The sequence below is a fragment of the Lycium ferocissimum genome, chromosome 4, assembly GCF_029784015.1.
Source record: "Lycium ferocissimum isolate CSIRO_LF1 chromosome 4, AGI_CSIRO_Lferr_CH_V1, whole genome shotgun sequence".
Classification (NCBI taxonomy): Eukaryota; Viridiplantae; Streptophyta; class Magnoliopsida; order Solanales; family Solanaceae; genus Lycium; species Lycium ferocissimum.
In genome coordinates this window covers 67,839,624-67,852,412 of record NC_081345.1, presented here as the reverse complement: position 1 = coordinate 67,852,412, position 12,789 = coordinate 67,839,624, and positions in this window count along the sequence as shown.

Here is a 12,789-nt window from a genome sequence, read left to right as displayed (position 1 = left end):
TCAAATGACGACTCGCTTTGATTACTTTATTGAGTCTTTGATAATGTTTTATGTGCATATGGTTTCTCACTACTCGCTCGTGCCAAGCTCAATATGTCTTTCATCGCGTCCCGGGTAGGTTTGTATTCGTGCAATTCCATTGCATTGTTCACCGCGTCCCTCACTAAAGGGCCGGGGCACGTTATATGATATGATGAGATGGGGGAGGTGGCCAGGATGGCATATGATGATTCCCTTTACCGCGTCCCTCACTAGAGGGCCGGGGCACGTTACATGTACATGCATATGATGATTTTAATTACCGCGTCCCTCCTTAGAGGGTCGGGGCACGTTATATGTACATGATGATTTTATGATATCGACATGCATGATTTATGTTTTAAAGGCAAGTTTTATGATTTTCTTTACTCTTTACTTCGATGATCCCGCTTACTATGTTTCATGCTTTACATACTCGCATATACTCCGCATCGACCCCCTTTCTTCGGGGGTGCCGCGTCTCATGTCGCGCAGGTACACCTGCATTTAGCTGAAGATATTAGTAGATGATGTTCCAAAATCGGGATTGGCGAACTCCATTTTCTCCGAGGCCGTCTTAGCCGTTGATATTGTGTTATGGTATCATGTTCCATGTTAGAGACTTTGCGTACGTTGTCGTGTATATAGTATGTCAGTTTTGTACGCGGCTCCATAAGCCGATGTATTGTGATGTGTTATTTTCTGATTTTATACGATTATAGACCTTATTTGATTTGAAAAAGTATGAAAAGCATATTTGATTTCCGAAAACCTTTCATGATGTATTTATGTTATGATCTAAGGGCCCAGTATGGTTTGAGTATCACAAGAGTCAGCGGGTTCGTTTGGCCCTAGGTAAGGGTCGGGTGCCCATCACACCCTATCGGATTAAGGGTGTGACGATAAACCTACCTCGAGGCTTAGCAATTTCACCTTTCCACACAATAACTAGTTCATTAGGGAATTCAAAACGAACTAATTTATGCCGGCAATCCACATTTTCATAACACTCAGACAACCAATCCATCCCCATAATCACATCAAAACCTACCATCTTTAGTCTAAACAAGTCAGCTATAGTCTCACGACCTTTAATTACAACTATACAGTTTCTATAAACTCTAGAAGCAATAATGGGAACACCAGCAGGGGTATCCACAGAGAAGGGTTCTAACAGTAGTTCGGGCTCCACCCCAAAATCAAGGGCGAAAGATGGTGACAGATAAGAAAGATTCGAGCCTGGATCAATCAACAAATACGCATCAAAAGAGCAAATAGTGAGAATACATGTGACCACCGCATCTGAGGATTCAGTTGCCTCTCTACGAGTCAAACCATAAAGTCGAGCTTGTCCACTACTAGCAGTGGTAGCAACCGCTTTACCATTCCCATTACCACGAGCATTAGGAGTGTTAGTAGCATTACCAGCTGGTGGATTCTTAGCAGCAACAGGAGCAGAGTCTGGCTAGAAGAGTTATTACACGAAGCCACTTCCTACAATCTTTCTTGATATGACCCCTTATACCACAATGGTAACAAATACGATCCTCCCATCCAGATGAATGTCGATTGTTACCTTGCGAAAACCTGCTCTGATTGTTGTTTCTCTGACCTTGTCTACTAGACGGGACACTGGCACTAAAATAAGCGCCATACTAAATAGATGCAGAATACACTTACCTCTGCCCTCCATTATGCAAGCCACTGAAACCACCCGTAGATCGGGCCTTCTTAATTTGTTCCCTTTCTAATCTCTCCTCACCCTTCCAATTTTCTTCTTGTTCAGCGAACCTAACCAAGGACGAAAACGTACAAATAGGAGACATAGCAACAGCAGCACACCCAAACTTAATACGTGGCTCTAAACCATGCACAAATCGGGATAACTTGTGCTTTTCAGTCGGAATCATATATGTTGCATACCTCGCCAGACGAGTAATTTCAAGCTATACTTACGAATAGACATAGTGCCCTGCTCAATCTTCTCAAACTTAGCAGCCAGAGCAAATTATTCCTTATTAGACAAAAATCTGTCCATGAATGCCCCCTCAAATTCAGCCCAAGTAGGAGCCAGAGCATTATTACCCCGCTCAATTTTCCACAATTTGAACCAAGCATGAGTAACATCTTTCAATTGATATGCTGTAAATTCCACAGCTTCAGAACCATGAGCACCCATTTCGCTTAGAGCTCTAAATATCTCATCCATAAAGTACTGGGGATCATCTTCTTCTCGTGAACCAAAGAACTTGGGTGGATTCAACCCCAAAAATTGCTTAAGTCTTCCTCCACCTCCCAGGGCTAGATTCGTACCTCCACACTGTTTTTGGGCTGCCACAAGAGTGGTAAGCATCTGGATCACATTTTGCATCGACCCACTCTCAGCCATGCTTGCAGCAGAGGTCGCAGGAGAAGGTGGTGCCCGCGGTGTTGCTTGGTCCCCATTGTTGTTCTCAACCTCAGCATTGGCCTCAGTAGTGGTGCAGTTAGTGATCCTAGCGGCTCGTCCACCAGATGATGAATCTGAAGCACCATTACTCCCTTGGTTAGCAGCTCCCGCACAAGTTAAAGCCATTTCTGTGAGGCACGAATTAACGAACACTTGTAACGATCCTAGCGAAAGTTCAAGCTCTATAGCACAACCTAGAATAAAGAAGAATGAGAAACACCTATAAATGCCTTGGTAGTTTTTCGATCATACAGGTGATCAGGCTGCACAAGGAAGACTCCACTAGATACAGCTCCACAGACAAAGACAACTCTTAGGACACATTTAAACCTAGGCTATTAACCAATACTGCCACGCCCTCAACCCCGACCCTGGACGTAACAGGCATCCGATGCTATGAACAGCACCGGAAGTACCTTATGAATTAATGATAACTCTTTTTTAATAATCTCTTAATATTTAAATCCAACAAGTCATAAATATCTAGATTCAATCATTATCAAACTTATGAAATAACACAGCGGAAGTCTAATTGAATACTTTGTCATAAAACGTGGCCAAATGCCTCAACGAGTCATACGAGACTCCAACACACCACCCCCAATCAGTCAAATATCTATGGAGCTTCTAGATAATAAATAAATATCTAACTCATCAGGACGTAGCCCGAAAACTAAAATACGTAAAGTAAAGATAGAATGGTTCCCCACGAACAATCATGTGGGCTCACCTGTTATATCCCGCATTTTGTACGTTGGGACATTCCGAGCAAATTGCGGGAAGTTAAGGGCAAGGCCATTTTTCGGTGTTGTTTGAATGCGCAAGTCGCTTATAATATTATTGGCATGGAATATTAAGGGCAAACTTGGAATTTGGAAATTTCTATTAATTCATGACTTCTTGGAGAAGCCATTGTGGCCGTGGGCCCCACTTATGCCTTGGCTACTTGTTGCAAGCCATGCAATAAAACATGTGTTCATCTTATGCTTTAGCGGCCAAAACACATTCGTGGAAAAAGATGACAAGGGAGAATTCATCTTTTAAAATTTAAGAAATTTCTAGAAAATTGGAGAAAAAGAAAACCAAAAAAAAAAAAAAGAGGGGAGTGTCCGGCCATGTGCATGTGTATATGTATATATATATATAAGAGAAGGCAACACAAGGCACCACTTATCATTTCCAACTTAGAAAGTTCAAGAAATATGAAGAAAAAGCAAGAGAGTCCTTCGGCCATGGCAACAGCCGAACTTGCCCATGGAAGATTGATCAAAAAAAAAATATTTTACCTAGCACTCCTACTAAATGGAAGGTCCTCGTTAACGTGGAGTAATTGTTGGAGCATGCAAAACACTCCTTCTTGCCAAACATAACCTTAGCCGTGGGGGAGAAGTTGAAGGAAAAGGTAAGGTTCAAACTTGTTTTTCATATGTTATGCATGGTTTGGGTATGTTATGAAGTGTGGAGGTGAACGAAATTCATGAAAGTGGAGTGTTGATATTGTAGCCGTGTGTGTGTGTTGGCCGTGTGTAGGTGTGTGTGTGTGTGGTAGGGTGTGTGTTGTTTATGTTGGATGTTGTAATGTGTGAAATAGATGAAACACATGAAACCTTGCATGAATTAAATTGATTTTATTTAGTGTTCTTGGTTGATTATGGTGTAGATTCTATGATGAAAATGAGTGTTTGATGATTCAAATTGAAGATAAGATTGTTGTGGGCTGATTTGGAATGTAATGTGATTCTAATGTAGTTCTTGAATTTATGGAAATAATGTTGTAAACGTGTGGATTGTTGATGTAGTTTATGAGTTTGGAAGAAAAGAAATGTGTTGTTGATGTCTCCTTGCACTTAGAAGGTTTCGGGTTCCCTTGTGTATTGGATGGGCTGATTTGAATACTTAATGGATTGTTCGAAATGTTCTTGAATCGTGCTTGAATGATCTTGAATTAATAAATGAATATGTGAATGTCGATGTTAGCTTGAAAGTATGTAGTTGAATTGAATGTAATTCAATGTCGTCGAATGATGTGGTAAGGAGTTGTTAGTGTTAAAATGCGCTTGAAATTGGTTATTGATGTTGGCTATATGGTTGTTGGTATTGTTGTGGAAGATTTGGCCGAGTTGGATTCTCGGGTCGTTGAATATATGGGGAGGTGCTTTGCCTAAATTTCTGTGGATAAAGTGAAGACTTGGAATCGAATTCTTCGATGTTTATGGCCAATGGTTGCTACTTAATGATATAATTGTACATCGTGAGAAGCCGAGGCGTAAGTTTGGATTAGCTTAGAGGGCGGCCAAGGTATGTAAAGCTCACCTTTCTTTCTTTGGCATGTCTTAGTTAATGTAGGCTATGATATGATCCCCGAGGTAATTCTACTCCTCCGATCCGAGCATGTTCATAATCCTTATTTGCTTCTCGATATCCGTATTCGTAATGTAGTTAAATTATGGTCTTTACCCCTTTGTATGATCAAATATGAATGTGTATAAAAGATTATGTTCGTAAAAACGTCCGTAACTTTGAACGTCCGTAACTTTCATAAAAAGGCTCGGATCGCTTCGATATGTCCGTAGGAGGTTCGATAGCATATAATGACCTTAGCCTCCATAGGCGGGCCCGGATTGGTTTGATACTTGTCCGTGGGCCCGCAAAACGCTTCTTATATAGTTCTAACTATTTGTTAAAAGAATTTAATATGGCTACCATTCGACTCCCGTATATGATTACTTATATATATGTTAAGTTGTAATGAGAATTTTATACATATGATTTTGATACGTAACTATGATGACTAAAAGTTATATTTGATATGTCCCGAATAACATTCGAAAGAAGCGGAGTTGGCTATTGTTTGGATTTTTAAATGATAGTACGTTTGATTGTTTTATGGGATCTCGTGTAAATGTACGAAATGAGAATTCGTATGCATATGATTTGGATACGTAACTATGATTGATAGAGTTTTATTTGATATGTTTCCGAGTAATATCCGGAAAGAGATTGGAATTGACTAATGCCATTGGCTTGTAAATGATAATTTGTTTGATTATTCCGTTAAGTACGTATAAATGTTGTGGTTATGAATATTTTAAATTTGCATATAGTTTCTCACGATTCTACTCGTGCATATTATTGTTACTTCCTTCGCCGAGTCCCGGGGTCGGTTGCTTATCGTGCGCGCATTATGTTATGAGCTTCCGGAGTATGATGTCCTAATATGATATGATATGTTACCGAAGTATGATGAGTTTGGATATTATGGTGTTATGATGTGTCCGCACGCCGCGCCCTCTTGGCCGGGTACCGTGGTTATATATATGATGATGTTGTGTGACGGAGATACGGAGATATGAAACTTCCGGAGTATGATGAGGTGTGGCGCCCGGCGGGAGGGCGACCACGTTCTAAGGTCCATTATGGGTGCATGATTTGATTTACTCGATGTGACGACATTTTGATAATGTGATGATTATTATATATATATATTCGGAAATAATCCGATAGATGATGACAATCGTGATATGATAATTTAATTTAATGCCGATGCGGTGATAATATGATGACCCAATGATGCGGGGACATATATATATATTCAAAAATATGATACGTTGAGTTCCAAAGTGGTGGGTGATGGTGGGGCAAACCCGTAAGCCGCCTTAGGCGAATCCCACATTGGTTTAGGCGAATCCCACATTGGTTTAGGCGAATCCCACATCGGTTAATGTCAGCTACTATGATATGATCTATTTTATATATATGAGACAGAAATGTTCTTTTTAAGGAAAGAAAGCTAAGCATTTTGGGTATTCTGATTATTATATTTGTTTCCTGTACTTCGTATGTATGAATTGTATTTCAGACGCACGCACTTTGGTATTTTGGCTACTATGTTCACTTTCGGTATTCCTTACTCCGGTTATGATCTTGTTTTCTGTGTTCCCTACTTTACATACTCAGTACATATTCCGTACTGACCCCCTTTCTTCGGGGGCTGCGTTTCATGCCGCGCAGGTACACCCGTGTGAGTCAAGATATTAGCGAGAAGATGTTCCAGCGGGATTGGCGAGCTCCACTTTCTCCGGAGTGCAGCCGAGTCAGTATAAATATATGTGTTATGGTACCTAATTATGTTAAAGACTTTGCAGACAGTGTCATGTGTACAGTATGTCGGTCTGTAAGCGGCTCCATAAGCCGATGTATTATTATATATTATATTACGATTTTGTACGATTACGAGATCCGTTTGTTATAAGAAGGTGAAAAGCATAAGTGTTTTCCGAAAAAGTTCTATTATGTATTTATGCTATGATTAAGGGCCCAGTCTGATTATGAGTGCTACGAGGGTCAGCGGGTTCGCTCGGCCCTAAGTAAGGGTCGGGTGCCCATCACACCCTACCGGATTAAGGGTGTGACAAATTGGTATCAGAGCGGTTCGTCCTAGGGGTTGTCTGCAAAGTCGTGTCCGGTAGAGTCCTGTTTATGGTGTGAAGCCGGCCACATTTATAAAAGGAGGCTACGGGGCATCTAGGATGGTTACTCTTCTTTCACCTCTTAGATCGTGCCATAGAGCCAAGTCGTAGGAAATGAGATTTCCGATATTAACCTTTGATTTCGGGGAAGAGGGCGAAGAAAGGTGATTGACGATATTGGAAGTTACAAAGCACGCAGGTAAGTAAAGGTACGAAAGATATATGTAGAGTAAGGTATTGGCGCATGATTGAAATGTGAAGTTGAAAAAAAAAATGAATGAAATGAAATGAAAAGGAAAGTAAGCAAGGAAGGGTAACACGTGCAGTCGTGTTGAGCATATGAGGTAAGTCCACTATTTTCAGACTTTTATGAATATTGAGAGCCCTGTGTGGCTATGATACGATACGATATGATATGATATGTATATATGATGATGGTCCTATGAGGCGCTATTGGTATTTCCTGCGTGCAGGTCTTGGGATAGTAAGAAATACAGAGAAAACTCTACCGAAATTTTTCTAGGAATAATACGAAAATGAGATGTAAGTTTGGAATATGTTTGAAAAAGGTCGTGTCACTAGTAATGATGAGAGTCGACCGAGCTACGAGTATGGCTGCCCTTTAGGAATAAGTTAACCGTGGAATTGGTAATAGTAGTAAATAGGAGGAAGGATATGGTACAAGGAATTTGGAACGGATTGGTGATGTTAAGAGATGACTTGTGCCATTAAGAGATGACTTTGAAAGGACTGGTCGGTTTGGATAAAGTGATATGATTAAGACAAGGGTACGGAGGAAAACGAATTGTGACGAATAGGAACATACCGATAAGACAGCCGATGAGATGTGTCGTGAGGGCATTTTGGGAATATGTTAAGATTCTGACTTACTCAATATTATGTGCTGAAGGTCGTGTGGTGAGGTGGACGCGATCATACCAGCATTAACGTACCCGATTTTATTAGAGTTTCAAGGTTAAGCGTGCTGGAGTGAGAGAAATTTTGGGATGGGTGACCCCTTCGGGAAGTTTTCTGAAAAGTCTTACAAATCTAGATGTAAGAGGCAAATGAGAAGTTAGACTAATCTAAGGAAAATTAGAATCTGCGGAGCGGGCAGAAACCATAAAAAGTCGCATAGGACGGGCGGATCAGGTCGGTAAAGAAGAGGAGTTAACGGAAAGGAAAGAAGGAAAAGAAGGAAGCGAGACAATAGTGTAGTAATAGGTTATGATGTGTGTAACGGAGGGCATAAGTACCATAAGTGATGGAACGTGAAGGCCAAGTTATAGAAAGATGGGAAACGAAGTAGAACGAATGTTAGAAAATGACTGGGATGATACGGATGAATGTGAGTGAATAGAGTACGTTTTGAAAACGAGAGAAGGACTATGTAGAAGAAGTGTGTTCTGAGTGACACAAAGGTAGCATAAGATCCCTCGCGTGAAAAAAATAAGGGATAGGCATAAATGGGAGAAATGATAAGGGGATACTAAGGGAAATACCCGAGATAAGTTAAGATAAAGATAACATTTCAAGAGGACTTTGGACGCTTACCGTCGGAATAAAAAAGTCTTTGTCTAATTGAGATTGGAAATAGGGACATGAGGCGAAGTATAAACGGATAATGGTATAAGTACACCCCTAAAGGGGGAAGCGGAGAGAAATGTAAGGAGGATGAGAGAAACAGTTGATACGGTAGTGTGTCTGATATGGACGCCTGGGCTACAAATGAGACCCTTTATTGAAGTGAGTTAGTAGGGTCGGGAAAACCGACAATAAGTGGATAAAAGTCAGGATAATGTTTAAAGTAGTGTGAGGAGTTTTGCCCAGACTTTGAGTAACACGACGCCAGAAAATGGACGTGTATGAAGAGAAAGAGTGTGACAAGAGAACGGTATTGGATAGCTTAAGAGATAGTATGAAGAATGGCAATAGCTATGAAAAGGGAGCTCCCCCGAGGTGCTTATGAGACCCCGTAAGACTAGTTGAACATTCGAGGACGAATGTTCTAAAGGGGGGAAGGATGTTATATCCCGCATTTTGTACGTTGGGACATTCCGAGCAAATTGCGGGAAGTTAAGGGCAAGGCCATTTTTCGGTGTTGTTTGAATGCGCAAGTCGCTTATAATATTATTGGCATGGAATATTAAGGGCAAACTTGGAATTTGAAAATTTCGATTAATTCATGACTTCTTGGAGAAGCCATTGTGGCCATGGGCCCCACTTATGCCTTGGCCACTTGTTGCAAGCCATGCAATAAAACATGTGTTCATCTTATGCTTTAGTGGCCAAAACACATTCGTGGAAAAAGATGACAAGGGAGAATTCATCTTTTAAAATTTAAGAAATTTCTAGAAAATTGGAGAAAAAGAAAACAAAAAAAAAAAAAAAAGAGGGACATGGCCGGCCATGTGCATGTGCACATGTATATATATATATATGTGTAAGAGAAGGCAACACAAGACAAATTATCATTTCCAACTTAGAAAGTTCAAGAAATATGAAGAAAAAGCAAGAGAGTCCTTCGGCCATGGCAACAGCCGAACTTGCCCATGGAAGATTGATCAAAAAAATATTTTACCTAGCACTCCTACTTAATGGAAGGTCCTCGTTAACGTGGAGTAATTGTTGGAGCATGCAAAACACTCCTTATTGCCAAACATAACCTTAGCCGTGGGGGAGAAGTTGAAGGAAAAGGTAAGGTTCAAACTTGTTTTTCATATGTTATGCATGGTTTGGGTATGTTGTGAAGTGTGGAGGTGAATGAAATTCATGAAAGTGGAGTGTTGATATTGTGTGTGTGTGTGTGTGTGTGTATAGGGTGATAAATTAAAATTGTTTAGCATGTTGTAGTAATGTGTGTGTGTTGTATATGGGTGGTTGGTGTAGGAAGATGAATTAAATTGATTTAGTGTTCTTGGTCGATTATGGTGTAGATTCTATGATGAAAATGAGTGTTTGATGATTCAAATTGAAGATAAGATTGTTGTGGGCTGATTTGGAATGTAATGTGATTCTAATGTAGTTTTTGAATTTATGGAAATAATGTTGTAAACGTGTGGATTGTTGATGTAGTTTATGAGTTTGGAAGAAAAGAAATGTGTTGTTGATGTCTCCTTGCACTTAGAAGGTTTCGGGTTCCCTTGTGTATTGGATGGGCTGATTTGAATACTTTATGGATTGTTCGAAGTGTTCTTGAATCGTGCTTGAATGATCTCGAATTAATAAATGAATATGTGAATGTCGATGTTAGCTTGAAAGTATGTAGTTGAATTGAATGTAATTCAATGTCGTCGAATGATGTGGTAAGGAGTTGTTAGTGTTAAAATGCGCTTGAAATTGGTTATTGATGTTGGCTATATGGTTGTTGGTATTGTTGTGGAAGATTTGGCCGAGTTGGATTCTCGGGTCGTTGAGTTTATAGGGGAGGTGCTGCCCAAATTTCTGTGGATAAAGTGAAGACTTGGAATCAAATTCTTCGATGTTTATGGCCAATGGTTGCTACTTAATGATATAATTGTAGATCGTGAGAAGCCGAGACGTAAGTTTGGATTAGCTTAGAGGGCGGCCAAGGTATGTAAAGCTCACCTTTCTTTCTTTGGCATGTCTTAGTGTAAATAGGCTATGATATGATCCCCGAGGTAATTCTACTCCTCCGATCCGAGCATGTTCATAATCCTTATTTGCTTCTCGATATCCGTATTCGTAATGTAGTTAAATTATGGTCTTTACCCCTTTGTATGATCAAATATGAATGTGTATAAAAGATTATGTTCGTAAAAGAGTCTGAAACTACGAACGTCCGTAACTTTCGTAAAAAGGCTCGGATCGCTTCGATATGTCCGTAGGAGGTTCGATAGCATATAATGACCTTAGCCTCCATAGGCGGGCCCGGATCGGTTTGATACTTGTCCGTGGGCCCGCAAGACGCTCCTTTGTATAGTTCTAACAATTTGTTAAAAGAACTTAAGATGGCTATTACTCTGACTCCCGTATATGAGTACTTATATATCTGTTAAGTCTGAAGTGAGAATCCGTATACATATGATTTTGATACGTAACTCTGACTGCTAAAAGTTATATTTGATATGTCCCGAATAGCATTCGAAAGAAGCCCGAGTTGGCTATTGTTTGGATTTTTAAATGATAGTCTGTTTGATTGTTTTATGGGATCTGTGTAAACGTACGCAATGAGAATTCGTATGCATATGATTTGGATACGTAACTATGATTGATAGAGTTTTATTGGATATGTTTCCGAGTAATATCCGGAAGAGATTGGAATTGACTAATGCCATTGGCTTGTAAATGATAATTTGTTTGATTATTCCGTTAAGTCTGTGTAAATGTTTACATTGCATATGGTTATGAATATTTTAACATTGCATATAGTTTCTCACAACTCTGCTCGTGCACACTATTGTTACTTCCTTCGCCGAGTCCCGGGGCCGGTTGCATCGTGCGCATTATGTTATATTTCCGGAGTATGATGTGTCCGGTTCGCCTAATATGATATGATATGTTACCGGGAACCGTGGATAATGGTGTTATGATGTGTCCGGTACGCCGCGCCCCTCTTGGCCGGGTACCGTGGTATATATGATGTGCTGTGTGACGGGGATACGGAGATATGAAAACTTCCGAAGTATGATGAGTTGTGGCGCGACCACGACGTCCGCCGGGCGACCACCTTTCTAAGAGCGATAATATTCATGATTTGCATTTACTCAGTAAGCATTTTGATATTCTGATTATCATATATATATTCGGAAATATGATCAGTTGGTTTCAGAACCGGTGGTGGGGCAAACCTCAGCAGGCACGCTGAGTCCCAAAGTGGGGGGTGAGCGTAAGGCCGCCTTAGGCGAATCCCACATTGGTTTAGGCGAATCCCACATCGGTTAATGTCAGCTACTATGATATGATCTATTTTATATATATGAGACAGAAATGTTCTTTTTAAGGAAAGAAAGCTAAGCATTTTGGGTATTCTGATTATTATATTTGTTTCCTGTACTTCGTATGTATGAATTGTATTTCAGACGCACGCACTTTGGTATTTTGGCTACTATGTTCACTTTCGGTATTCCTTACTCCGGTTATGATCTTGTTTCTGTGTTCCCTACTTTACATGCGCAGTACATATTCCCATCGACCCCTTTCTTCGGGGGGCTGCGTTTCATGCCGCGCAGGTACACCCAGGTGAGCTGAAGATATTAGCAGAAGATGTTCCAGCGGGATTGGCGAGCTCCACTTTCTCCGGAGTGCAGCCGAGTCAATATATATATATATATATATATATATATATATATGTGTGTGTGTGTGTGTGTGTGTGTGTGTGTTATGGTACCTAATTATGTTAGAGACTTTGCAGACAGTGTCATGTGTACAGTATGTCGGTCTGTAAGCGGCTCCATAAGCCGATGTATTATTATATATTATATTACAGATTTTGTACGATTACAGATGCTGTTTGTTATAAGAAGGTGAAAAGCATAAGTGTTTTCCGAAAAAGTTCTATTATGTATTTATGCTGTGATTAAGGGCCCAGTCTGATTATGAGTGCTACGAGGGTCAGCGGGTTCGCTCGGCCCTAAGTAAGGGTCGGGTGCTCATCACACCCTACCGGATTAAGGGTGTGACATCACCGAATGATCTCGAAAGCAGCAAGTTCTCCTAAGTCGTTGGCGTATCATAAACCTGCTCTTCTATGTTACCTGACACACCATAAAAAACAACAATGATTGCCTAAGTACTGGGTACTCAGTGAGTGTCTAAGGGGCAATAGTTAACAAAATAAAATAAGATAAATAAAATTCTTAAAACGGTATCAATGAAAGACAGTTCATATCC